Source organism: Rana temporaria, chromosome 2 (genome assembly GCF_905171775.1).
Source record: "Rana temporaria chromosome 2, aRanTem1.1, whole genome shotgun sequence".
NCBI lineage: Eukaryota > Metazoa > Chordata > Amphibia > Anura > Ranidae > Rana > Rana temporaria.
In genome coordinates, this window is record NC_053490.1 from 113,881,427 (window position 1) to 113,906,580 (window position 25,154).

At 42.8% G+C, this 25,154-nt stretch overlaps 1 protein-coding gene across 2 annotated transcripts in view; it reads right to left on the minus strand.

Annotated features, from left to right (window-relative positions):
• The window catches only part of VDR (vitamin D receptor), a 257,271-nt gene extending 235,018 nt beyond the window's left edge, over positions 1 to 22,253 (minus strand). For both annotated transcript variants that reach the window (XM_040340786.1, XM_040340783.1), the window contains exon 1: positions 22,035 to 22,253. The gene's annotated coding sequence lies outside the window, so the exon portion shown is untranslated. The remainder of the gene's footprint in view (positions 1 to 22,034) is intronic.
• Between the last annotated feature and the right edge of the window lie 2,901 nt (positions 22,254 to 25,154).

A 25,154-nucleotide genomic window follows, 5' to 3' on the forward strand; every position in this document is an offset into this window, starting at 1 on the left:
ACCATGTCCTCCTGGGATATGTGACATGCATACCACGGGAGGCACAGCGAGCACTGGGCATGGGAGGGCACGGTGGAAAAGTTTACACAAAAAAAACAGCGCTATTTCTGTAGAGGAAGGGAGGAGGGGAGAAGAGAGTGGAACTTTATGTAGAGGGTGAAGATCTGTCTTGACTAAAAATTATTTATGAAAATTGAACGAAAATTGGTGCCGAGGTTGTGCTGTGGCCACCAGCAACTAATCAAGATTTATCTTTCTAAAGAAACTGGAAATCTGTCTGGTGCTTTGTTCCTGGTTTCAAAACTGTACCAGTATGTTGCCCGGCCTGCAGTTGCCATCCGTTTGCAGTGCAACTACTCTGGGTGGGCAGCAGGCGGTAAAAATAAATAAATTTTAGTGCCCTAAATGTGCAGCTACTACTTTGTATTGGACTTGTGTGACTTGTCTTGCAACTTGGGACTGCAAAGTCACATGACAAGTCGTACCCCGTGATTTCCAGTGAGTACCATTCATATCTGTGTGACTTCAAGTCGCACTGACTTCAAAGTAGTCCCTGTACTACTTTAATGCAAGTTATTTGAAACTGCAGCAAAATTGGCTGGTAGTGTGGAAGGGGCCTTACTGATATAGTCTAACATATGCTGTTGGCTGCAAGATGTAGAGGAGCCTGGCCAACTTGCACTGAATGCCCAACGCTGTGGTTGGAGGTTTACCATGACTGAAATCTGTCTATGAAATGACTGCTTACATACATACAAATTTTCTTTTGTGGACGAGTCAAACAGTTAAAAGGAGTTGTTCACACAAGCAGCATCAGCAAGTTTTTCTCAAATTCGAAAATTTAAAATGGCCACATACACCTGGGAAAATAGGAAGTAGCCTAAAGTCATTATTAGTCTCAGCTGTGCACAGGCCTTTATGCAAATTGACGGATATTTAGAGGTCTTTCACTTTTTCCTCTTGGTGTCTGCTGCTGGGTGAAAAGGCTGCGTGCTGACAAAACACTCAGGCCGGGTTCATATATGAAAATTGGATGCGTTTTAAACTGCATCCAATTCGCATGACATGTCAATGTCTCTCAATGGAGCTGGTTCACGCATGTTCGAAGGAGGCAGAGTGCGGTTTCAAAAAGGATCCTGTGCATTTTTGGGTCCGGTTCAGCTGCAAATTCAGGCAAACATTTTCCCCCAATTCACCTGAACCTGTGAACAGGCCACATATGTGAACCTGGTCTAAAAAGGTACATGTTCTGCCTGCTTGTTTGGGGAACACAATAAGGGGCACCATGTTTGTCAGAAACTGAGTTTAGCTAATGGCTTGACAAGCTTATATTTTGTTTTATGCATGTTCTTTTTGCATTGAAACCATGTTTGTTTTCTACCTTGCTGAATAGAAGTGCAGGACAAACCTGCTTAAACCTAGATCGGTACAAAAGAGTACTAATTTGCAAGAAGAATATTTGCCACAACAACCTTGCATTATAAATAATAGCAATTGAATACTAAAACATATTCAGCAGTATAAACATGTGATTATTGAGCACTGCATAGAAAGCAGAGGCATTAGATTAAAATAGCCCTGTTAATGGTTTTCTGAATGCCTCATTAAAGTACAGCAAACAGTTTTACATTCTGCATTAAACTATTCTTTGGAAAGTAATTTAAACTACAAAATAACAGATCAGTATACAAAATAATCTGTAAAAAAAAAAAAAAAAAAAAAGTCCTCTTCAGCTGAAAGGAATGCTTAAAATGTTTTTCATATAATTTATATTTACCATATGCAAGAAGGAAAACTGGTTATTCTCAACATATGCATTTTAAAAAGCACTCATTCTAGAATAAAGACATTTTACAGGTAAAACATAATATATAAAGTTAACAAACGGTCATGAATAAGTTGCACAAATGAAGCTCAATTATAAAAAACAGAGCTTTGATATGATCAATGTTGTCTATAATGGTTAACCCCTTGCACTACAGGAGTTAAATGCTCATTTATTTTTCCAGTAACCTAGACATAAACACACATTTAACCCTTATAGTGCGGGAGTAGTCCCACTGCAAAGGGGAATTTTTGTTTTCCATGGAGATCATTAAAGCTGAAGTTTACTTATTTTTTTCCTTTTTTGCTATCCAGAGCACTGACCCTCTGATCATCAGCCGCTGCCAGTGTGAAACACTTGTGCTGCTGAATGGAAGAGAGGTGCAAGTAGCGCAACCCTTTTACAAATCACAGTAGCTGTATAGCAGTGCCAGAAAATCAGTGCTTTTCTAATCAATTTTCCCCCACCTGTATTAAAGAGAAAAATTGCTCTCCAGCAGTACTTACCCTCTCTATGCTCCAGAGCCTTTCGCTTCCTCCTCCGTCGAGAGCCGCTTGTCCTCTTTAAGCAGAACGACAGTAGCATCCTGCCCATTCACAGTGAGCCGCTTCTATTGTTGACACCCCCCCAAGCACTCCCCATGTCATGCAGACTTAAAGTACCAGTACTTCAGCACTGTGGCACTCACATGTCTTTACATTACTCGGATGCGGTTTAGACCAGGAGAAATGCCTGCTCCCTCCCCACACTCCTGTGACCAGACCAGCTAGAAGACGTAAAAAAAAAAAAAAAGTATACCCGCGCTTAAAAAAAAAAAAAAAAAAAAAAGAAAAAGAAAAAGGTAACTTGTAAATATCCTCAGCTACATACAATATACAGGCTTGTGTTCCGGCACCGAAATAAGAATTCCAGTGGCAGACTGACAACTCATGGGGCCCCTGGACAATAGAAGATAATAGGGCCCCCGGGAAATAGGGGATCATGGGGGCCCTGGGCAATAGGAGATCATGGGGCCACACAGTATACACACACACACACACACACACACACACACACAGTATACATACACCGCGGCTCGACAAAAACCAGGCGCCCGGTCGCAATTGCTACAAGAAATAGTGACCTGGCGCCCGGGGATTCTGTGTCTCCGTGCGCCCCTACCTCCCCCGCCGCGCGATCGCGGTGGGCCCGCGCCGGCCGGTAATTGAGGCTGCGGCTTTGCGGCCTTCTGCAGGCCTAAGCTTCCTTTTGTGAGCTTGTGGTGCGCCATCTTGTGGTGGCCGTTGGCATTACAAGTAAAACAACGGTCCAGCCATTCTAATGTGTTTTCACTGCCATCTCCTTCCCTCTAATTATAGCCCCCAAACATTATATATATATATATATATATATATATATATATATATATATATATATATATATATATATATATATATATATATATATATATATATATATATTTTTTTTTATTCTAACAGAATAAAATGGCGGTCGTTGCAATACTTTCTGTCACACTGTATTTGCGCAGCGGCCTTACAAGCGCACTTTTTTGGGGTAAAAAATACACATTTTTTTTATTAAAAAATAAGACACCTGTAAAGTCAGCACAAGTAAATTGATACCCAACATGTCACGCTTCAAAATTGCGTCCGCTCGTAGAATGGCGACAAACTTTTACACTTTAAAATCTCCATAGGTGACGTTTAAAAAATAAATGGATTTTTACATACTGTCCCTGGTTTTACTGAGGCTGGCAACCCTGATGGGGCTCCCTAGTGGCATGGGGCCCTCGGGCAGTGCCCGAGTGCCCGAATGGTCAGTCTGCCCCTGCCTGTCTCACACCTGGAACGAAACTGAGTCAGGCTTAATAAATGGCGAGTCTGAATAAATACAAAGCTTCCTCTGATTGGCTGGGTCACAGATTGTGAGGTCATCTGTCTCAGCTAATTCCGAGAATACAAAGTTGTCCATGAATAGCTTGAGCAGTGCTCAGCTTGACTCTTTTTTGTTCCAAGTGTGAGATGGGAAGTTCTCATTGGGCACACCTGTTGGTACAAAAAAGTTTGTTTAGGCCAGCTCGGCCCATAATGACCCATTTAGAGAGGAAGTAAACCTTGTCATAAGCTTTAAAAGATATCTAAAAGACAAAGCTTTTTGTTAGGATAGGGTAGGGAATTGTTAAAAATCGATGTCAAGCTTTTTTTTTGCCATCTGTATCCCGTTGGGAAGATTTCCCTTTGCATTGTGTCCTGGAGACACAACAGAAAGTGAGTAGCGTTACCAAACTAGAGTTTCAACACCCCTCCGCAAAATTTAAAACTATGAAATGTTTGGCTTAAGATAAATGTAAAAGTAAAAGTAAAAAAACAAAAAGAAAAAAAAAACAAACAGTGCATTGGGGTGCCCTGATTACAACGTAGCCCCAACAGTTCCCATCAGTGATGCCAATCTGTGCCCATCAGTGCCACCTATCAGTGCTGCATAATAGTACCTCTTCATCAATGCCACCCCATCATGGCCCTTCAATGCCGCCTCATCATATTGCTACACTTAGAGGTGCCTCTCTTCTCTTTTACATTCAGTTGTGATATGACCCTACTTGTATATCAAGACATTGCTTGTTTATCAAATCAATTTTTTTTTTTACATTTTGCTTGTCTTGCAAAATGCTCTCAAACCAAGGTTTTACTGTTTAGATTTTGTTTTCCTTTGTATGATAGTAAGTACATGCTTTCTTTGAAACCGTAAACAGGCATATTGAAATGAACAATTATATTCTAATTGCTTTTCGGCGCTGGATGTATCATCAATAAGTGCTCCTTATAAGCAAAGGATTTTGTTCACAATAAGCCCTAATACACACAGAAGAATGCACACATATAAACTGATAACGTTTTTTTTGTTTTTTTTCTTGTTTTGTTTTGTTTTTTGAGTATTAGTGGAGAAAAAGAGAACAAGATCGGAAATAGAAAAACAAAATTCAGACCTGTGACGCTCAACTCTATTCAAAGCTCATGAGTAGTGGATGTCTTCCCATCTACCAAGTAGGGCCGCAGATGTATTATTACGACAGATAAATATTGCCATGGAATATACGGCGTACACCAGGGAAAGCATTTATGCAACCCAAACATATTAAATCCCCTATATAAAACATAAATGCAATAGAGGTTGATGAATAAGAGGGGTGTTGATAGCCCAACAACTAAATAAAATGCAACTGTTCTAACTAAAGAGATGAGCAACCTGGAAAACCAGAGAGTGTTCTCAATTCACAACAAAGATAAAAGCAAGGCACAGATTTCCATAGTGTAGAATGTGAAAACATTTGAATATTTATGGAGAATAGAAATGCACTCACAAAAGTGACACTGCGTGGGAAGATACACATAGATCAGATGGCACCAAGGGATCAACAGGACAGCATCCACACACCCCATCCTTGGCCACCGCCGTGGAAATAGGACCAAGCCTGCACACCTCTGATGGTGGAACCCTCCAGATAAGAAATCGCCCCCAACGTCACTAGTGACGCATTCGCAGTTGGGGGGGGGGGGGACACATTTCAAGGCTTACACGCCTCTTCGGCAGCCTAATTGCCTGGGCTACCCACAGCCAATAAATACATACTCTGATACTGTGTGCAGCAAGAGGGGGGCAGGGGACCTCTGGTGGCTACTGACAGTTCCCTGGACTCAACGCAAGAATAACCTGCAAAAATATATGGAAATGGCTGCAATAGTCAAAACAGAAACCGCCAGTCACATAAATAAAATATATATGTGTGTAAACAAAATTTTCAGATTCAAATTTTAGATTTTAGTTTGCATTTGTCAAAAGAAAAAAACAAATCTATTCATATAGACTCTAAAGCAATTATAAATACAAAATCAATAAATACTAATTCAAAAATGTAAATCAACATACGGTATATAAATGCATCAGTTCCAGCCTATTAGAAAGAATGTGTCACCTACAGTATTATATGAAATGTATATACATTTTTTATACAAAAAAAATAAAATAACTAGAATACCAGCCATTTCTTTTGTTCCATATTATTGAATAAAAGAAGTTGAAAAAACGTTTTTAGAAATAACAAAAAGAGCGTTTTTTTTAACAGTCATTTTTCCAAAGATGCATACTTTATGGAACTTATAGCAAGGGTAAAACACCCTCTGCCACAAGCTGATCACTTCAACTTTTAGGCCTCATGCCCACGGACGTTTTTACAGCCACTTTTATGAGCCTTTTTTGCAGCTTAAAAATGGCTCTCCATGTTAGCCTATGGCCTCATGCCCACCATGACATTTTTGAGCTGTAAATGGCTGAGCCGTTTTTAAGCTGCAAAAAAACCCAGGACCAGTGCGGTCTGAAGCTCCAGCGTTAGAGCTGTGTTGAGCCTTGTCCGGCGTTTCTTTCTCTATTCAAAATCAATGGTTCCCTATGGAAGCCCATTGATTTGAATAGAGGTCGCACCAGAAGTTGGATCAAGATGATCCAACTTGCAGGGCGACTCGTATGCAGAAAATCTTGAAGGGAAACCCCTGAGAAAATTAAAAAAAAAAATTGCGTGAGGTTTCCCCCCCCCCCCCCCCCCCCGAATGATACCAGACCCTTCGGCCTGATATGGATCTTAAGGGGAATCCCCAAAACCAAGCTACTTGCACTTTTTTATGGTCCTCCTCATTTATGGTTCTCATCATTTCATAAAGTATTTTTTGGTGTCTTTAGGGCACCTCTGGCATACCAGGATGTGTTTTGTCACCCTTGTATCATTTGGAAAACAATATGTTTTCTCTGTGGAAAGGTTTACAAACTCTAGATGTTGGTCTTTCTATTTTACCGACAGGAGGGAAAAAATAATCAATTTACTGACCAGACTATAGGGAAACATTATGTTGTGATTGTGAAGAACATTAAATTGGAATCATTTAAAGGTTATAAATAAGGTTGTCCTGATACCGAGCATTTGCCCGAGCACTCGGGCAAATGCTCTGATGCTTCACCCGATACCTGGGAAGTCAGGGTGATCAGTGCGGTGGGAGAGTTACAAGCACTGATTACCCTGTATAGGTTTCAAAGTCTGACAGCCGGTCCATTTCTCCGCTCCCCCCTCCCCCCCCGGCTTTCAGCTGCTTTAGTGAAATCAGCGGTGATCGGTGCTTGTAACTCTCCCACACACGATCATCGCTGACTGTCCCCGCATGCTGCTCCGCGTCCCCCTCCATGCTGCTCAGTGTCCCCCTCGCTTCTCCTCCGTGCCCCCCTCGCTTCTCCCACTCCTTGATGCTGTCCCCCTCAATCTGACAGGATGGAGAGCGGGAGGTAGGAGCCGGTAAATCCGGCTCCTACCTTTTCTGAATGTACAGAGTCAGTGATCACTGAGTTTACAATGTTTCAGTTTATGAATGGAGTAGAGCTGCTGAGGCTGCTGAGAAAGGGAGTGGAAAATATGTGTCCCTAGTCCCTTTCCCGGTATCAAAGAGGAGATGTCAGAGGTCTGTTAAGACCCCTGATATCTCACCAAAGCCCCCCAAAAGGGCTGATTAAAAAATAAAAATAAAAAAAAATGCAATAAATAATAAAAAATTAATTGTAAAAAATAATAAAAAATAAAATAAAAATAATCGGTATCGGCGAGTAGTTGGAAAAAAAGTATCGGTACTTTTACGGTCTTAAAAAAGTGATATCGGGACAACTATATTTATAAAGATAAACTATTTTTTCAGTACCCTCTGCCAGTGCCACCTGCAAGTTCCCAGTTGAAGCCAGTTATGGAGAAACATGTCGGGTGGAGCTATTCTTAAAACGCCATCACACTCATATACTCCAGCTCTTTGGTTTGTTCCTTGGCTGTATATTTTATTTACAATATATTTTTTTGATGCTGTTTTTTTCTTTTCTATCCTGAGTTTTTTATGATGAAGTGACTTGCTGTGAGAATTTTAAAAGTGGATTAGTGCCTGCTGTGAAGTTTTTAAAGTGTTTTTTTTTTAATAAATTCTTTGGATATACTACACTATGAGGATCTATTTTTTCTCCCTCCATTTCCACTGAGTCTACGTGTTCAGAATTTATTATCCCGCATCTTCCAAGCTGAAAACTGAAATCTGACTACCATTCTTCTTGTGTCATACGGCCTGGAAAGACAGCTGAAGCCTTTTCTCTTCCTTCTTGCAAGATAGAAGCACTCCTCCCCAAGATAGTTGATTATACACCTGGGCCGGCAGGCTAATGCACAAGCTCATCTGACCTCCTTAAAACCGGGGTCCAACGATTGGGTAAGAGTCAGTATTTATATTTCTTCAGCTGAATATAAAGATTCAAGTTTCTTCAAGATTTGGGGTTAAAGTCTGCAGCGATTAATGAACTATTGTTTGGAAGTATCTGGTGGTCAGGATTTTCTTTGATATATTTTTTTGAGGACTTTGATCACTCAATTACCCCTTCTTTTTTTTTATCCATTTTGGGTTTATTTATATCTTTTTTGTTCACCTGGTACAGGGTGTATCAACACATCATTTTTTTTTATCACTTTATGGTTTTGATATAACATTATTTCACTCCCTTGTGATTGCACATTTAAATGTTTGGAGTTGCGCGCTTTTTTCTTTTTTGTATAAGTGCCCACAGTGCCACCTATCAATGCCCATGAGTGCCACCTATCAATGCCCACAAGTGCCATCTATCAATGCCCACAAGTGCCACCTATCAGTGCCTCATCAGTGCCACCCAGTGCCCATCAATGCCACCCAGTGCCCATTAATGCCAGCCACCAGTGCCACCTATATATGCCCTTCAGTGCAACCCATCAGTGCCACCTCTCAGTGCCGCCTATCAGTGCCACCCATCGGTGCCCATCAATGAAGGAGAAAAATTACCCATTTGCAAAATTTTATAACAAAATATAAAAAAAAATGTATGTATGTATGTATGTATGTATGTATGTATGTATGTATGTATGTATGTATGTATGTATATATGTGTATATATATATATATATATATATATATATATATATATATATATATATATATATATATATATATATATTTATTATTTTTTTGGTTTTTTTTGTTTTTTTTCTAACAAAAAATTAAAACCGCAGAGGTGATCAAATACCACCAAAAGAAAGCTTTATTTGTGGGGGAAAAAATGATAAAAATGTAATTTGGGTAAAATGTTGTATGACCGCACAATTGTCATTTAAAGTGCGTCAGCGCTGAAAGCTGAAAATTGGTCTGGGCAGGAGGGGGGTTTAAGTGCCCAGTAAGCAAGTGGTTAAGCTCACAGTGCCTCTCACTTCTTGTCAGAGGCACTGAGCTCAATGAACAGCTTGGAGTCTTGGACCAATGGTAAAGTACTTTTGGTCCCAGCTTTCTAATAAAAATGCTGCAGTGGAGGCATGCCTCTCACTGCAGTGTCATAGAAGGGGGCATGTGTCTGAAAGATAAATGCTCCTATCGAGCACAGCCCTCTTATCTACAAGGAAAAAACATGGGTTTATGGGTATAAGATTTACCCACAACCCCATGTTTTTCTCACACAGTTAAGTGGAAGAAACTGATTCTGCTGAAAAGGTACTGTTATATTCAAGCTAAATCATATATTTATATGCTATATGTTATAACATAATAATGTATTATTTATCTATTTACTGTGAAGTTACTGTTTGGAAGTTATAACTTCAAACTTCAGTAATGTGTCCGTTAAGCCATCTGCTTGAGTACAGTTTTTGAAAATATAGTAAATTACCTTAGAAACAATATATAATAATTATTTGTATATCACTGTACTTACGTATGGTAATTAAACGCTTGCCACCCAGGCCAATTCTGACACTTCTTTCCAATATGCAAAAATCATATTTGTTTTGCTGAAAAATCACTTAGAATCCCCAAACATTAAATATATTGTTTAAGCAGATCCTAGGGAATAAAATGGTGGCCATTGCAACTTTAAATGCGACACTGTATTTTCGCAGCAATTTTTTAAACAGGTTTTGGGGGGGGGGGGGGGGGGACAGCTTCATGAATACAAAATAAAAACACACACACAAAACACCAACGTTAGCCCGATTTTTTTAATATAATGTGAAAGATCATGTTATGCCAAGTAAATAGATACCCAACATGTCACATTTGCACACACTTGTGGAATGGTGCCAAACTTCAGTACTTATAAATCTCCATTTTTTTACAGGTTACATGTTTAGAGTTACAGAATGGGTCTAGTGCTAGAATTATTGTTCTCGCAATGTACCTTTACAACCCCTTTAAAGGACTTAAAAGGGTGGGTTATGGGTGGTCATAATGTTATGACGTGTGTATAATTGCAGTTAATGTACACTAAAATAAACTTTAGCGTATTTTTTACAGAAATTTTGCATTTCTTAAACCATTGTGCCAATAGTGTGTGACATTAAAAAATTGGAACTACCACTATTTAATTCTCTAGGGTGTCTGCTTTCAGAAAATATATGATGATTTGGGTGTGTTACGTAATCTTCAGGTCTAAAATGCTTTTTTAGGTGTATACGCTATAGCAGTGAAAAGGGTCAAAGCGTGCACAGATGTACAGGGATTTGACACATGCATAGATGTCCCACAGGGTTGTCGGGAACCAAAGCCATGTGGCATAACTCACCTGGGAAGCAGCAGAATGCAGGGCAAGAGAAGATTTGTTTTAGGGTGATGGTCCACCTTCAACCACTACAGCACACAAGTAATGTAGAGCAGCGGTACCCAACCTTTTTGTTACCAGGGATCGGCTGCGTATAAGAAAATTGTGCCAAGGACAGGAGGGGGGGGGGGGTAAATGATTTTTCGCGGGCAATGGCTGGTGTTAGTTCTTCAATCATCACAGCACCATGCTTGATATGGTGTCAGGGTGATTGAAGCACATTATTTATATTATTACATTGTAGTAATAAATGAAAAATAGTTCAACTCACTATAATGCAGACTCAGTGGGAGCCCAGAGCATGTCACTTGCCACTTTCGCCTGCCACCAGATGTGGAATGTCACTTGTCACTTGCCATGCTGTATGCCAGTGGTCTCCAAACTGCGGCCCTTTGCTTGCTTTCATCTGGCCCTTGAGGTACCATTTCATCCACCGATACACAAAATGGGACAAAGTTCCCCCCCGCTTACAATGAACGGTCACAATTCCTCCCAAAGACACCAATGATTGGGCAAAATTTCGCCCAATGATGGGGTACAATTTCTCCCAATGATTTCAACAATAGGACACAATTCCTCCCAATGACACCAGTGATGGGGCACAATTTCTCCCAATGATACCAACAATATTACACAATTACTCCCAATGACACCAATGATGGGGCACAATTTCTCCCAACAACACCAACAATAGGGCCCAGTGATACCATCGATGGGACACAATTTCTTCCAGTGACACCAATGATGGGACACAATTCCTTCCAATGGCATTTTGGAAGGAGTACAATCCCTTCCACTAACACCAATGATGGGGCACAACTCCCCCACTGACACCAAAGATGGGGCCTTGTTTTTTTCCAAAAGAAACTGGGACCTTTTCAACTTCCAATGGCCACTGTCTGGCCCTCCTAAAGTCTGAAGCACAGTAAACTGGCCCTTTGTTTAAAAAGTTTGGAGACCCCTTCTGTGTGCCACCAGATGCAGAATGTCACTTGCCATGCTGCATACCACCATTGGTGGCAGCACTGGTCAATTTAGCACAGAGGTAAGCCTCTGTGCAGTGGTGGGTTCCGAATGAAGGAAGGAGAGCGTTGATGCAGGGCGGGCGGTGAGAGATGTCATCTCTCTGCTCCCCACCGCACCTCCGACATTGAGGCTGACAGAACACTGGCTGTGATGGCGGAAGAGCGGCAATGCGGGGGGCAGAGGAAGAGGATGTCATCTCTGCTTGCCCGCCCACTTCTTCCATCCACCCAGCTCTCCGGCTGCTCGGCTGTCTAATGCCGCCTGCCCGCCCAGGTGTCTCATGCCGACCGCCCACACACGCAGCTCAGGTGCAGAAAAGGCCGCAGCCTGGTAGTGTGCCATGGCCCAGTGGTTGACGACCCCCGATGTAGAGGACAGAGAACCTGACCACATTATAGATATTAACGCAAGAAAGTTAGGTCTCCTCTAGCTGAGGAGCAAGAGCAAGGGTCTAGACAGAGCAAGGGTCTCCAGCAGTAAGATCTTAACACTGAAGTTCCAGAAATACTGTATATGAAAAGCTATTGGATGTCTAGCCACTTAATTGTATCCCTAAAAATAAATAAATATCAGTTTTGAGCTTTGCGCTGATCCTTCAAAAAGTCACTGCGGTACCATTCATAAAAATAAGCCACTAATCCATTGGAGGAGATGTAACTGATGTTCTACATGTGAAATCCCTATTTTGAGTACAGAAAACCCTTCAGAGGTACAGTTACATAAAGTGGAGCAGCTTAAGTGACACTATCCAGACACAGTTTGCCAGACAAGTGGAGAGAAAAATTACACAAGTAGCCGACAGTATTCTGAAAACAGTTTAGCAGCCACTGGAATCTCGGCCAACCTATTAACGCCTTGTTACTAAACCTAGTAATATGAAAAAAGTTCAGCTGCCCCCCCACAGCTTATAAATCTTCTTTTTACATTAAAATACTGCCACTATATACGTTTTTGGATGATCTGTATACCACAGTTACATGATACACTGCAGTTTCTCCAGTGCTTCGAGTTGAGGTTGGAGGAGATTTCCACTACAGTCTGTAAACACGCCCACATGTGTGATGTTAATATCATGTGACCTGGCTTTCTCTTTGTGGACAAGTAAATGTTCTCTCCAGCATAAAAGACACAATTGAGCATGTGCAGGTTGGCTACACTTAGGCCCCATACACACGATAGAATTTATCCGCGAATACGGTCCAGCGGACCATTTCCGCGGATAAATCCTCTCGAGGATTTCGGCGGATTTTCATGCGATGGAGTGTACACACCATCGCATTGAAATCCGCGCTGAAATCCTCTGGCGATGACGTGTCGCGCCGTCGCCGCGATTATGACGCGGCGACGTGCGCGACGCTGTCATATAAGGAATTCCACGCATGCGTCTAATCATTGCGACGCATGCGGGGGATCCCTTCGGACGGATGGATCCGGTGAGTCTATACAGACCAGCGGATCCATCCGTTGGGATGGACTCCAGCAGATGGATTTGTTCTGCATGTCAGCGAATATTCGATCTGCTGGAATCCATCCCAGGGGAGATATATCCGCGGAAACAGATCCGCTGGCGTGTACACACCATAGGATCTATCCGCTGAAACCCATTTGCTGGGATTTATCTGCGGATGGATTCTATGGTGTGTACGGGGCCTTAGGGCCGAAACAACTAATCGATTAATCGGCCAGTAACATAATGGGGTTAAAACAACTAAAATTAGCCCTTTATAGTACAAAAAAGCAAATCGCTACTGTAAATATTACTTTCACTGTCCCACAGTAAGAAAAAAAATTAACCCCTTACAGTAGCGATTATTTGCTCTTTTTGTACTTATTTTAATTTTTTTAACCCCATTATGTTACTAAACATCTCAGGCCTGGGTTCACACCTCTGTTTTTGGTGCTTTTTGCAGAAACACACTACAGTTCATTTACATGTTTTTCTATGGGACACGTTCACATCCATGATTTTTTTTCAGCTGCTGCGTATTTGGAAAGGGCAAGGACTTAACGCAAAACGGTGCTACGGTATTTTTTTTTTTTTTTGGTTCAATATACTTCAATGGAGAAGCTCCAGAAAAGCATGTAATGTGTTTTTGCGGCAATTTGTGTTTTGTAATCTGCCTGACAACAAATTTTTTTTTTTTTAAGGCTATTATCCGATTAATCGAAACAATAATCGGCCAACTAATCGATTATGAAAATAATCATTAGTTGCAGCCCTAGCTACACTGCCTGTGTTAGCTGGCCTTCCCCAGATAGACAGTGCAGGAGGGAAAGATCTGTGCATACAGGATAAACAGCCCTTGTATACAATGCAGAGGATTAACCCCTTAAGTTCCACAGTGAGTATAACAAGCACGCTATGCTGCATAATAAAGACTGATCTTACTGTTGTGGGTTTAGTAACACTTTAAGAACTGGTTTGAGTTCAGACTTGTGAAGTTCCGAGCACATTTTCCTAAGCCAAGACTGCAGTTCTGTGAGTTTTAAATGCATTAGACAGCTTTGTAACACCTCTAGAATAACTTAGGGGTTCTTTCTCACCAGCAGTCCAATGTTGATAAACCTCCACAGTTGAAACATGTTTTTATCGCCCCCAACTGCTCCTCCTTTAGCTGCAGGGGCAGTGGTGTACACATTTCGCAGGCTAGATGCTTGCTTTACAGCCACGGCTGGAATTATACCTGCTGTGTAAACGCAGTGTCATGATTATGTGACCCCTGTGCGCAATTAAGCAGACATTAAGAGTGAACCCAGAAAGAAGACCAGGTGAATTTAGAAAGCACCTGTGACCAGTGGGAATGGAGACAGCTTTGCGAAGGAGGGCTTCCTTTGATAGGTAAATCTGTCATAATGGGGGTTATTTACGAAAGGCAAATCCACTTTGCACTACAAGTGCAATTGAAAGTGTACTTTCAAGTGCAGTCGCTGTAGATCTGAGGGGGACATGCAAGGAAAATAAAAAACAGCATTTTTGCTTATACATGATTGTTTGATAAAATCAGAAGAGCTTCCCCTCAGATCTACAGCAAGTGTACTTTCAAGTGCACTTGCCGTGCAAAGTGGATTTTCCTTTCGTAAATAACCCCCTATGTGCTAAAATGCAGCGTATAGTAACACATTATGGCATTAACCACCTGGAGGCCTGTATTAACACAAAAACTATTTGAATATATGTAGAATGCAGAGCTGCACGATTCTGGCTAAAATTAGAATCACAATTTTTTTTTGCTTAGAAAGAAGGGGCCAGATTCACGTAGATCAGCGGATCTTTAGATCCGCTCGATCTACCTGATTTAAGATCCGCTCCCGCAAGTTTGAGAGGCAAGTGGGTAATTCACAAACCACTTAACTCCAAACTTGCGGCGGCGGATCGTAAATCCCCCAGCGGAATTCAAATTCCGCGGCTAGGGGGAGTGTACTATTTAAATCAGGCGCGTTCCCGCGCCGATTTAAATGAGCATGCGCCGTCCGCGGAATTTCCCGGCGTGCATTGCTCCCACTGACGTCGCTAGGACGTCAGTGGTTTCGACGCTTACGTAAACGACGTCCATCCGTATTCGAGAACGACTTACGCAAACGACGTTAAAAAATTTAAAATCGACGCGGGAACGACGGCTATACTTAACATTGGCTGCGCCTAATAGAATCAGGGGTAAGTATACGCCGGGAAAGCCGCTACGGAAACGTCGTAAGAACACTGCGTCGGGTCCGCGTACGTTCGTGAATTTGCGTATCTCGCTGATTTACATATTATTCAACGTAAATCAGCGGGAACGCCCCCGGCACCATTTTCAAATTGAAAATAGGATCCGACAGTGTAACACTGTCGGATCTTAGCCATATCTATGCGTAACTGATTCTATGAATCAGACGCATAGATAGGACCAGTTTAAGTCAGAGATACGATGGTGTATCAGGAGATACACCGTCGTATCTCTTTGTGAATCTGGCCCAGGATTACCATTCTCTCACAATTCTCACTGTGTAACATCATCTCTTTCACATTGTACCAAAAAATTGGGCTAACTTTAGGGTCTAGTTTTTTTTAATTCATTAACCACTTAAGGACCTTGGCTGTTTTTCAGATTTGGGTTTACAAGACTAAAACTGTTTCTTTTGCTAGAAAATTACTTAAAACCCCCAAACATTATAATATATATATATATATATATATATATATATATATATATATATATATATATTTATTCCAACACCCTAGAGAATAAAATGGCGGTCATTGCAATACTTTTTGTCACAACGTATTTGCGCAGCGGTCTTACAAGCGCACTTTTTTTGGAAAAAATTCACTTTTTTGAATTAAAAAATAAGACAACAGTAAAGTTAGCCTAATTTTGTATATATTGTGAAAGATAATGTTACGCCGAGTAAAATGAAACCCAACATGTCACGCTTCAAAATTGCGCCCGCTCGTGGAATGGCGTCAAACTTTTACCCTTAAAAATCTCCATAGGCGACGTTTAAAAAATTCTATAGATAGCATCGTTTGAGCTACAAAGGAGGTCTAGGGCTAGAATTATTGCTCTTGCTCTAACGATCGCGGTGATACCTCACTTGTGTGGTTTGAACACCGTTTTCATATGCGGGCGCTACTCACGCATGCGCTCACTTCTGCGCGCGAGCTCGTCAGGACGGGGCGCTTTGAAAAAAAATTGTTTTTGTTTTCTTATTTATTTTATAAATTTGTACACTGAAAAAAAAAAAAATAAATGGATCACCTTTATTCCTATTACAAGGAATGTAAACATCCCTTGTAATAGAAAAAAGCATGACAGGTCCTCTTAAATATGAGATCTGGGGTCAAAAAGACCTCAGATCTCATATTTAGACTAAAATGCAAAAAAAAAGTGCAATTGGAAAAAATTACAAGAAAATATTGCTTTAAGAAGCATGGGCGGAAGTGACGTTTTGACGTCACTTCCGCCCTGCTATGCTATGGGGACGGGTGGGGGCCATCTTCCATCTTGCCCTCACTCGTATCCCAGCCAAGCAGGAGACAGCACCCGATCGCCTCTGCCGACGGCTCCGGTAAGCGGCAGAGGGCGCTGGAGAGGGGGGCCCCTCTCCCGCCGCCAATAACGTGATCTCACGGCAAATCCGCCGCGGAGACCACCGTTATCGTTTACAGGACCGCTCACAGGAAAGATGGATATCTCGGTTGTGGCAGCAGCTGCTGCCGTTACCGAGATATCCATCTTTAAAGACAGAACGTATATAGTCGTGAGCAGGTCCTTAAAGGGTCACTAAAGGAAAAAAGATTTTAGCTGAAATGACTGTTTACAGGGTATAGAGACATAATAGTTAACGGATTCCTTTTAAAAAGGATTAAAAATAGATAAAAACCAATCATATAATGTGCCTGCAGTTTAGTTTTGTTTTTGCTGTTGTTTCCTGGTTCTCTGATGTACACAGCCAGAGAGTCAATAGAGGGCAGTGATGGATTGTAAAACGAAACTGATTGGTGCTGAGGGGTTTTAGACACACAGTAATCACACCACCTTGATTAGTGACCACAGTGAGAAATCTCCCAGTACTGTGGTTATCAGGAAACAGACAACCAGGAAGTGTCCAGAACAGGGAAGAATTACAGCAACATCAAAGCAAAAACGAACAATGAGGACATGAAACCAGGACTGCAGTAAGGTAAAGGAAGCTATTTAGCTAAAAAAAATGTTTCCTTTAGTGACCCTTTAAGTGGTTAAAGTGTATTTTTTCCAACGACCGTCGATTTATTCTCTATGGGAAGGAATGTCCAAAGTATATATATTTTGTGGTCTCCAGGGCCACAAAATATACTGTATTTATCGGCGCTGCCTCAGAGGGGACATGGAGGGGGGAATGACTGCCATCAAATTACATACAGGAGAATCTCCTGTGTACTTGGCGGCATCTGTAATAGGAAGTCCCGTCTCCTGGGCTGCCATTGGACGACTCCTCTGTCTATCATAGGAGGAGGGACATTGTATTAAAGCGGAGGTTCACCCATAGCCAACACCTTTTCCCCTTAGCTTTATGCTCGTTTTGTCTAGGGGAATCGGCTATTTGTTTTAAAATATGAGCAGTACTTACCCGTTTTCGAGATGCATCTTTTCCACCGCTTCCGGGTATGGGCTTCGGGAATGGGCGTTCCTTCTTGATTGACAGTCTTCCGAGAGGCTTCCGACGGTCGCATCCATCGCGTCACGATTTTCCGAAAGAAGCCGAACGTCGGTGCGCAGTATAGAGCCGCACCGACGTTCGGCTTCTTTCGGCTACGAGTGACGCGATGGATGCGACCGTCGGAAGCCTCTCGGAAGACTGTCAATCAAGAAGGAACGCCCAGTCCCGCAGCCCATACCCGGAAGCGACGGAGACGATGCATCTCGAAAACGGGTAAGTACGGATCATATTTTAAAACAAATAGCCGATTCCCCTAGACAAAACGAGCATGAAGCTAAGGGGAAAAGAGAAAAAAAAAAAGAATTGGGTGAACTCCCGCTTTAAAGAGGCTGCTGTGTAAACAGGAGATTCTCCTGTATGTAATCTGTTGGCGCTCATCCCGTCACCCCTGTCCCCTCCAAGGCTGCAGATGGGCATCGATCAGGCTGCGCTGATAGCAATGGTGAGGCTGCATTCAAGGCAATGGCGAGGCTGCATTCATGAGAGAAGAACATCCGCAGAACTAGATCTAAGATGATACCTGTAAATGAGCCATAACTGCCCGACACAGGCTTATTTATGCCATTATCCTAATACCCACAGCTCATACCTGTAATCTCTGGGCATAATGGAATGAACAGGTCTGGCATGAACACACGCGCAGAGCATAGGTCTTCTATCCAGAAGTATAAAAAACAATTTTAAATCCACACTTTTATCAACTGACAATGATGAGAAGGGTGCTACAGAGGGAAGCTTCTAAAACTTCACTGGATTCTATAGGTAGACAGACTTATAAAAATAATTCAGGAGACATATTAATCATAGCTTTTAATAACAATGGGAAACTTTGGTGACCATGACAATACTATGATGAAACAGATCACTGCTCTCATTTTAAAGAACTGACTCATAGCCACAAAAAGAACAGGCAGGACAAAAACTGAATATCACCCATCGACTTATCAAATCTACTCACTGTCATAACATGTTGTGTGCTGCCCATAGACATACAAACATGTCCGCATCAACACACCATACATAAGTAGATAGATACACACACTATATTAACAAAAGTATTGGGACGCCTGCCTTTACACACATGGGGCCGGATTCAGATACCTGAGCGTATCTGTCCAGCCGGCGTAACGTAACTTTGGGCGCAAGTTCCGTATTCAGAAAGAACTTGCGCCCTAAGTTACGACGGCGTAACGTATGTGGGCCGGCGTAAGCCCGCCTAAATTCAAATGAGGATGTGAGGGGCGTGTTTATTTAAATTATGCTTGACCCCGTGTATTTGACGTTTTTTTTTTTTTTTTTTAACGGCGCATGCGCCGTTCGTGAAAACTTCCCAGTGCGCATGCTCGAAAATCCGCCACAAAACGTCATTGCTTTCGACGTCAACGTAAAATACGTCCAGCCGTATTCGCGAACGACTTACGCAAACAACGTAAAATTTCAAAACTCGGTGCGGGAACGACGGCCATACTTAACATTAGCTACGCCTCATATAACAGGGGTAACTATACGCCGGAAAAAGCCGAACGCAAACGACGTAAAAAATATTCATTTGCATATTCCTTGCGTAAAAATACGGGAGCACCACCTAACAGCCAGCCTGAAATTGCAGCCTAAGATACGATAGAAGATAAGACACTTACACCTGTCGGATCTTAGGCATATGTATGCGTAACTGATTCTATGAATCAGTCGCATAGATGCGACCGAGCGCATTCAGAGATACAACGGCGTATCAGGAGATACGCCGTTGTATCTGTTTCTGAATCTGGCCCATGAACTTTAATGGCTTCCCAGTCTTAAAGCGGTGGTTCCCCTAAAAATAAAGTTTTGACATTGCATTTGCTATAATAATTACAGTTAGAATCGGCTGGTTTTATGTAAAAAATACCTCCGTACGTAGCGTTTGTATTATTAGTTCCCACCGCCACTTCCGGGTACGATGCTGGCGGTGGGCGTTCCTTATTGATGGACAGGCATCCGACCGACGCATCCATCGCGTCACGAGATGCCGAAAGAAGTCGAACGTCGTTGCGCATGCGCCGTATAGAGCCGCACCGACGTTCGGCTTCTTTCGGCATCTCGTGATGCGATGGATGCGTCGGTCGGATGCCTGTCCATCAATAAGGAACGCCCACCGCCAGCATCGTACCCGGAAGTGGCGGTGGGAACGAATAATACAAACGCTACATACGGAGGTATTTTTTACATAAAACCAGCCGATTCTAACTGTAATTATTATAGCAAATGCAATGTCAAAACGTTATTTTTAGGGGAACCACCGCTTTAAGCCTTGTACACACACTCAGATTTTCGGACGAACGTTCGTCGGTTTTTTGTTGCATGCTAGTCTCATATTGAAAAAGTAAAGAAGTTACTCACCATACGAAAATTCTCGTAAGACAGAATGCAACTATAGAAGTGACGTAATATGTTGAATAGTTTTTTATGTATTCTTTTGTTTCTGAGCATGCGTAGTCTTGCTCTACCGATTATTTTCAGACAAAAAACGTACTAATTAAAACGAAAATAAGACGTTGGGTTCACGTACGATTCAAGTTCACGTACAAAAAAATAAAATAAAAAATCAGATGCCCGTGTATTCCTGAGGTCTATGGACCTCAAGTTGTATCAGAGTTTAAAACAAAGTAGTGCAGAGACTATGTTGAAGACGCACAGATATGAACGGTAGTCACTGGAAATCATGGGGTACGACTTGTCATGCGACTTTGCAGTCCCAAGTCGCATGACAAGTCGCTCTAGTAGAAATCGAGCCTAAAATCTGGAAGCTGATTGGCTACCATGCAGAACTGCACCAGATTTTGCACTCTCCAGTTTTAGTAAATCAACCCCCATTGTGCACATGTGATAGTGACATGGGGCAGCACAGTACAGTGGAAAGGTTCATAGTAATGGACATGTTTGAGCCTCTGTGACAGGGGAGTAGAGGACCTCCTAAACAATAATGACCTGTGTGTGTGTGTAATAGCAGTGTATATGTATGTATGTCAGTGTGTGTCATTGTATGTATGTATGTATGTATGCATGCATGTCAGTGTGTGTATCAATGTATGTCAGTGTATGCATGTCAGTGTGTGTCATTGTATGTATGTCAGTGTGTGTGTCAATGTAAGTACGTCATTGTGTGTGTGTGTGTGTGTGTGTGTGTGTGTGTGTGTGTGTGTGTGTGTGTGTGTGTGTGTGTATGTATGTATATATATATATATATATATATATATATATATATATATATATATATATATATATATATATATATATATATATATATATATATACACCAGTGAGTGTGTGTGTGTGTGTGTGTGTGTGTATCAGTTTGTGTGTGTGTCATTTTATGTATATCAGTGTATGTATGTCATTGTATGTATGTATGTATATATATCAGAGTGTGTGTGTGTCATTGTATTTGTCATTGTATGTATATCAGTGTATGAGTGTTTATGTCAGTGTTGTGTGTGTGGGTCAGTGTATGTCAGTGTTGTGTGTGGGTCAGTGTATGTCAGTGCTGTGTGTGGGTCAGCGTATGTATGTATGTATGTATGTATGTATGTATGTATGTATGTATGTATGTATGTATGTATGTATGTACATACATACATACATATATATATATATGTGTGTGTGTGTGTGTGTGTATCAGTTTATGTGTGTGTCATTGTATGTATGTCATTGTATGTATGTCATTGTATGTATATCAGTGTATGTGTGTCATTGTATGTATGTCAGTGTATGTGTGTGTGTGTGTGTGTGTGTGTGTGTAGGGGGGGGGGGGGGTCAGTGTATCTCAGTGCTGTGTGTGTGTGTCAGTGTATGTATGTATGTATGTATGTATGTATGTATGTATGTATATCAGAGTGTATGTGTGATTGTATTTGTGTCATTGTATGTATATCAGTGTATGAGTGTTTATGTCAGTGCTGTGTGGGGGTGGGGGGTCAGCGTATGTCAGTGCTGTGTGTGTGTGTCAGTGTATGTATGTATGTATGTATATCAGAGTGTGTGTGTCATTGTATGTGTGTCATTGTATGTATATCAGTGTATGAGTGTCAGTGAATGTATATCAGAGTGTGTGTGTGTCATTGTATGTATATCAGTGTATGAGTGTTTATGTCAGTGCTGTTTGGGGGTGGGGGGTCAGCGTATGTCAGTGCTGTGTGTGTGTCAGTGTACGTGAGTGTGTTGTCCTATGAGATGGGTGTCCTCTCTCGGGTCTGGTGTAACCTTTCCTCAGGAAGACTCGGTGTCCTCCGGGACAAGCTCCCCTCCCCCTCTCTCTGTCCCCTCAGCCGTGGCCCCTTACCTGCTCACACACGCTGGCTTCGCGGCTCCTCTCTCTGCTCTTCACAAGAAACTTCCCGTCACTCTGAGAAGAGTGGAAAACACAGCGAAAGACGTGACAAGTTTCCCCGAAGGGAGGGAATGCCCCGGCCAGGAGGGGAGGAGATGAGCTGGGGTACGTCCTTCCTGTGTCAGTGCCCCATTCACCGGCTACACCGTCATCCCTGCCTGCTGGGCGGCTCCGGGCTCCGGGCCCCGCCCCCTACTGACTGACAGCGCTGTTCTGTCAAGTTCGCAATACTAGCTTGTCATCTGCGCTGAAAGCGAGCGGATCACCTCCTGGGTGTTCACCGACCGGCCGCGAGGAGCGCTGCGGAGCACGTGCACCCTTTGCTTATAGGGCGAGTGTGAGGGGTCATTCTGCAGCCGGGCCGGGAGGTCACCACGTGTCTATGGAGCTGTGTGTGTCTATGGGGCTGTCACAGGAAAGTGCCCAATGTCTGATCACTGCAGCCTGGCTGCGAGGTCTGCTCTATGAGTGTGTGCTCTATGACATAGAAATTCTATGCGGATCATTCACTCCACATACTTTCCTGTGTGTTTTGAAAACATATCTGGAGCACATGTAGAGTACTTGCCATGTATTCCAATGGACTGTGATCAGAGCAGTGTGCTTAGCTCTGGGGATTACACACAAGGACAGCCTGCCAGTGTTTGCCTGGAACACAACTAAACGCATGGCACTGTCACACCACAAATACGGAGCCTGGATGCGTTTCTGCATGCGTGTTTTTGCTGCGTTCCAGCATTTTCAATGTATTTTAGTGCGTTTTTGCCTCCCCCCTTTTTTTTTCAAAGGGTTCCTTTTTTTGCATTTGTTATGTGTGTAGCGCTCACCCCCGCAGGAGCCGCTGGTTAGAATAGGGATGGCGTGTTACCTCTGTGACCGTTTAGGGGTAATGACATAGCTCCCAACTGTCCCTGATTTCGAGGGACTGTCCCCGATTTGGAGCAATGTTCCTCTGTCCCTTTTCCTCCTTATTTGTCCCTCATTTTGGTCTGATCTATATAGGATGTATAGAAAAAGGCACTTTTTATCTATCAAAAAGTGTTTCCTAGTGCTAAACCTTTCATCTGAGTTCTACATTTGTAAATTCTAAAAGCCAATATAAAGGAATAGTAGTGGTAAAACTTGTGGGTTTAACCAATCTTGTTTTTTTTGTACAATTCTCCTTTAAGGGGGCGTGGCAAGGGGGTGTGTCCTATGCCTACATACTTTTGCTTATAGGTGTCCCTCATTCCCATCTCAAAAAGTTGGCAGGTATGGGTAATGATGATGAGAGAAATGACGGAATGTCCAAGCAGCAGGCGTCTTTTTGTAGCTTTATTTCACCCAACACGGCAAAACAGTAAACTTGAGGTAGACAGAAGAAGATGGGTGAAAAGGAGAGTTGCAGATTCAGGCTTGAACAATACAGAAGCAATCCTGCTTCCAGCGGCACTTTTACTTTCGTCGCCCCTCGAGCCGAGTGGGTATAGTGTACCTGGAAAGGCCTCTCTCACCGACCTGGCAGCCAGGGTATCACTCGGAGCACTGGGAAGAAGAACAAGTCTCTGCCACAGACCTGGTACAAATGGATATCAGGGAAGAACCTCTGCCACAGGCCCTTCCCTCGTACGTAGGATTATGAAGTGAATCTTCTCCAGTGAATTTAATGCCTGAATCTCCCTCAGGTAGTCTTTCAAATGGTCACCGACTGACAGGTTGCCATCGAACAAACTGTCAATGTCCGGTCACTTCGATCCCCGATGAATTGTTGAAGCCCTGTTGGATCACCTGCCTCCGGGCTCTCCTCAGACCGACTCCCCACCAAACAGCACAACTCGCTTGGGATCTTCTTCAAAGTTTGGGGAACCCAGTAGATCACTGGGGTCCCGCCATAGCTTCAGTTGCTCCGGGCCAACATGGTCCCGGAACTAAGGACGCCTCGTAGCACGTGCGCCCTGGCCTGGTAGGCCATATCGCCGGGGCCCGTGATGTGCGCACGCCGCACACCCTGAAGGTGGGTGCCGCACCCGGAACAAACGCCAGAAAACGAACCCCACAAAACGTACCAAGAAGTACCCTCCCCCAGCATGCCCCGCGAGGGAAAACCCCTCCTGATTGGCTGCTGGCAAGAGGCGCTTCAAACTGAACTCCACTGCTGCCACCTGCCGCCCAGAGGTGGAAAGGTACCTCTGGAACACAGATTGAACTGGCAGTACAGCCCAGCTAGAGTAGAGGCCTAATTTACATGAATTAGCTGGATGAGAGTAAAGTAACTCTCTCATCCCCCTCTAAATTTAAGATAGCACCTGGACTGAAGGTACACAGGCGCTACACGTGTTTAAATTTGTTTCAGTGCGCCTTTAATGCGTTTTGCTGCATTCCTGTATAGTCCTGTGCATAAAAAAAACAGAACTGTTGTTTTCTGCGCTGGAACTAACGGGTGATCTATGCCATTGAAATCCATATAATCTACTGTCCTGTCCATGTGTGTTTTGAGGGCCAGTTCACGCCATAGAAACGCAGTCCGGATGCGTTCCAGATGCTTCTCTGCATGCGTGTTTTTGATGCACTCCAGTGTGTTTTTGGTGCAGTCCAGTGCTTTTTTTTCGCCCTTTTTTTTCCTAACATTAACTTTAGGTTCAGACTAGTGCGATGTAAGAACCAGCACAATTACAGCGCTAGTTCCCGCATCGCTCCTCTCCTGCAGGCAGTTCACACTGTCTTCTGCAAACCGCTGCTGGTGTCAGTACAACGTTAATGACACCCCCAGATCGGTTCACAGATCATAGTGCGAACTGTGAGCTTGCACGGGAATCGGTTTGCATGGATGAGAACACACTAATGCGATCCGATTTCAGTGTGGGGGCTGCAAATTGAATGCAAGTTCAGCCATATACTGTAACTGTATGGCCGAACTCACATCTCACAGACATCGCATGCGATCAGCACCAAAAGTACACTGAACTGCATCTGCTGTGAACCGGCCCTAAGATTTTTTTTTTTTTTCCCCAAGTGTCAAAATAAAATAAAAACACACTGAAGCGCATTGAAAACACCTGCACCCACTGAGGGAGATATCCAGCCCTAGTGTCT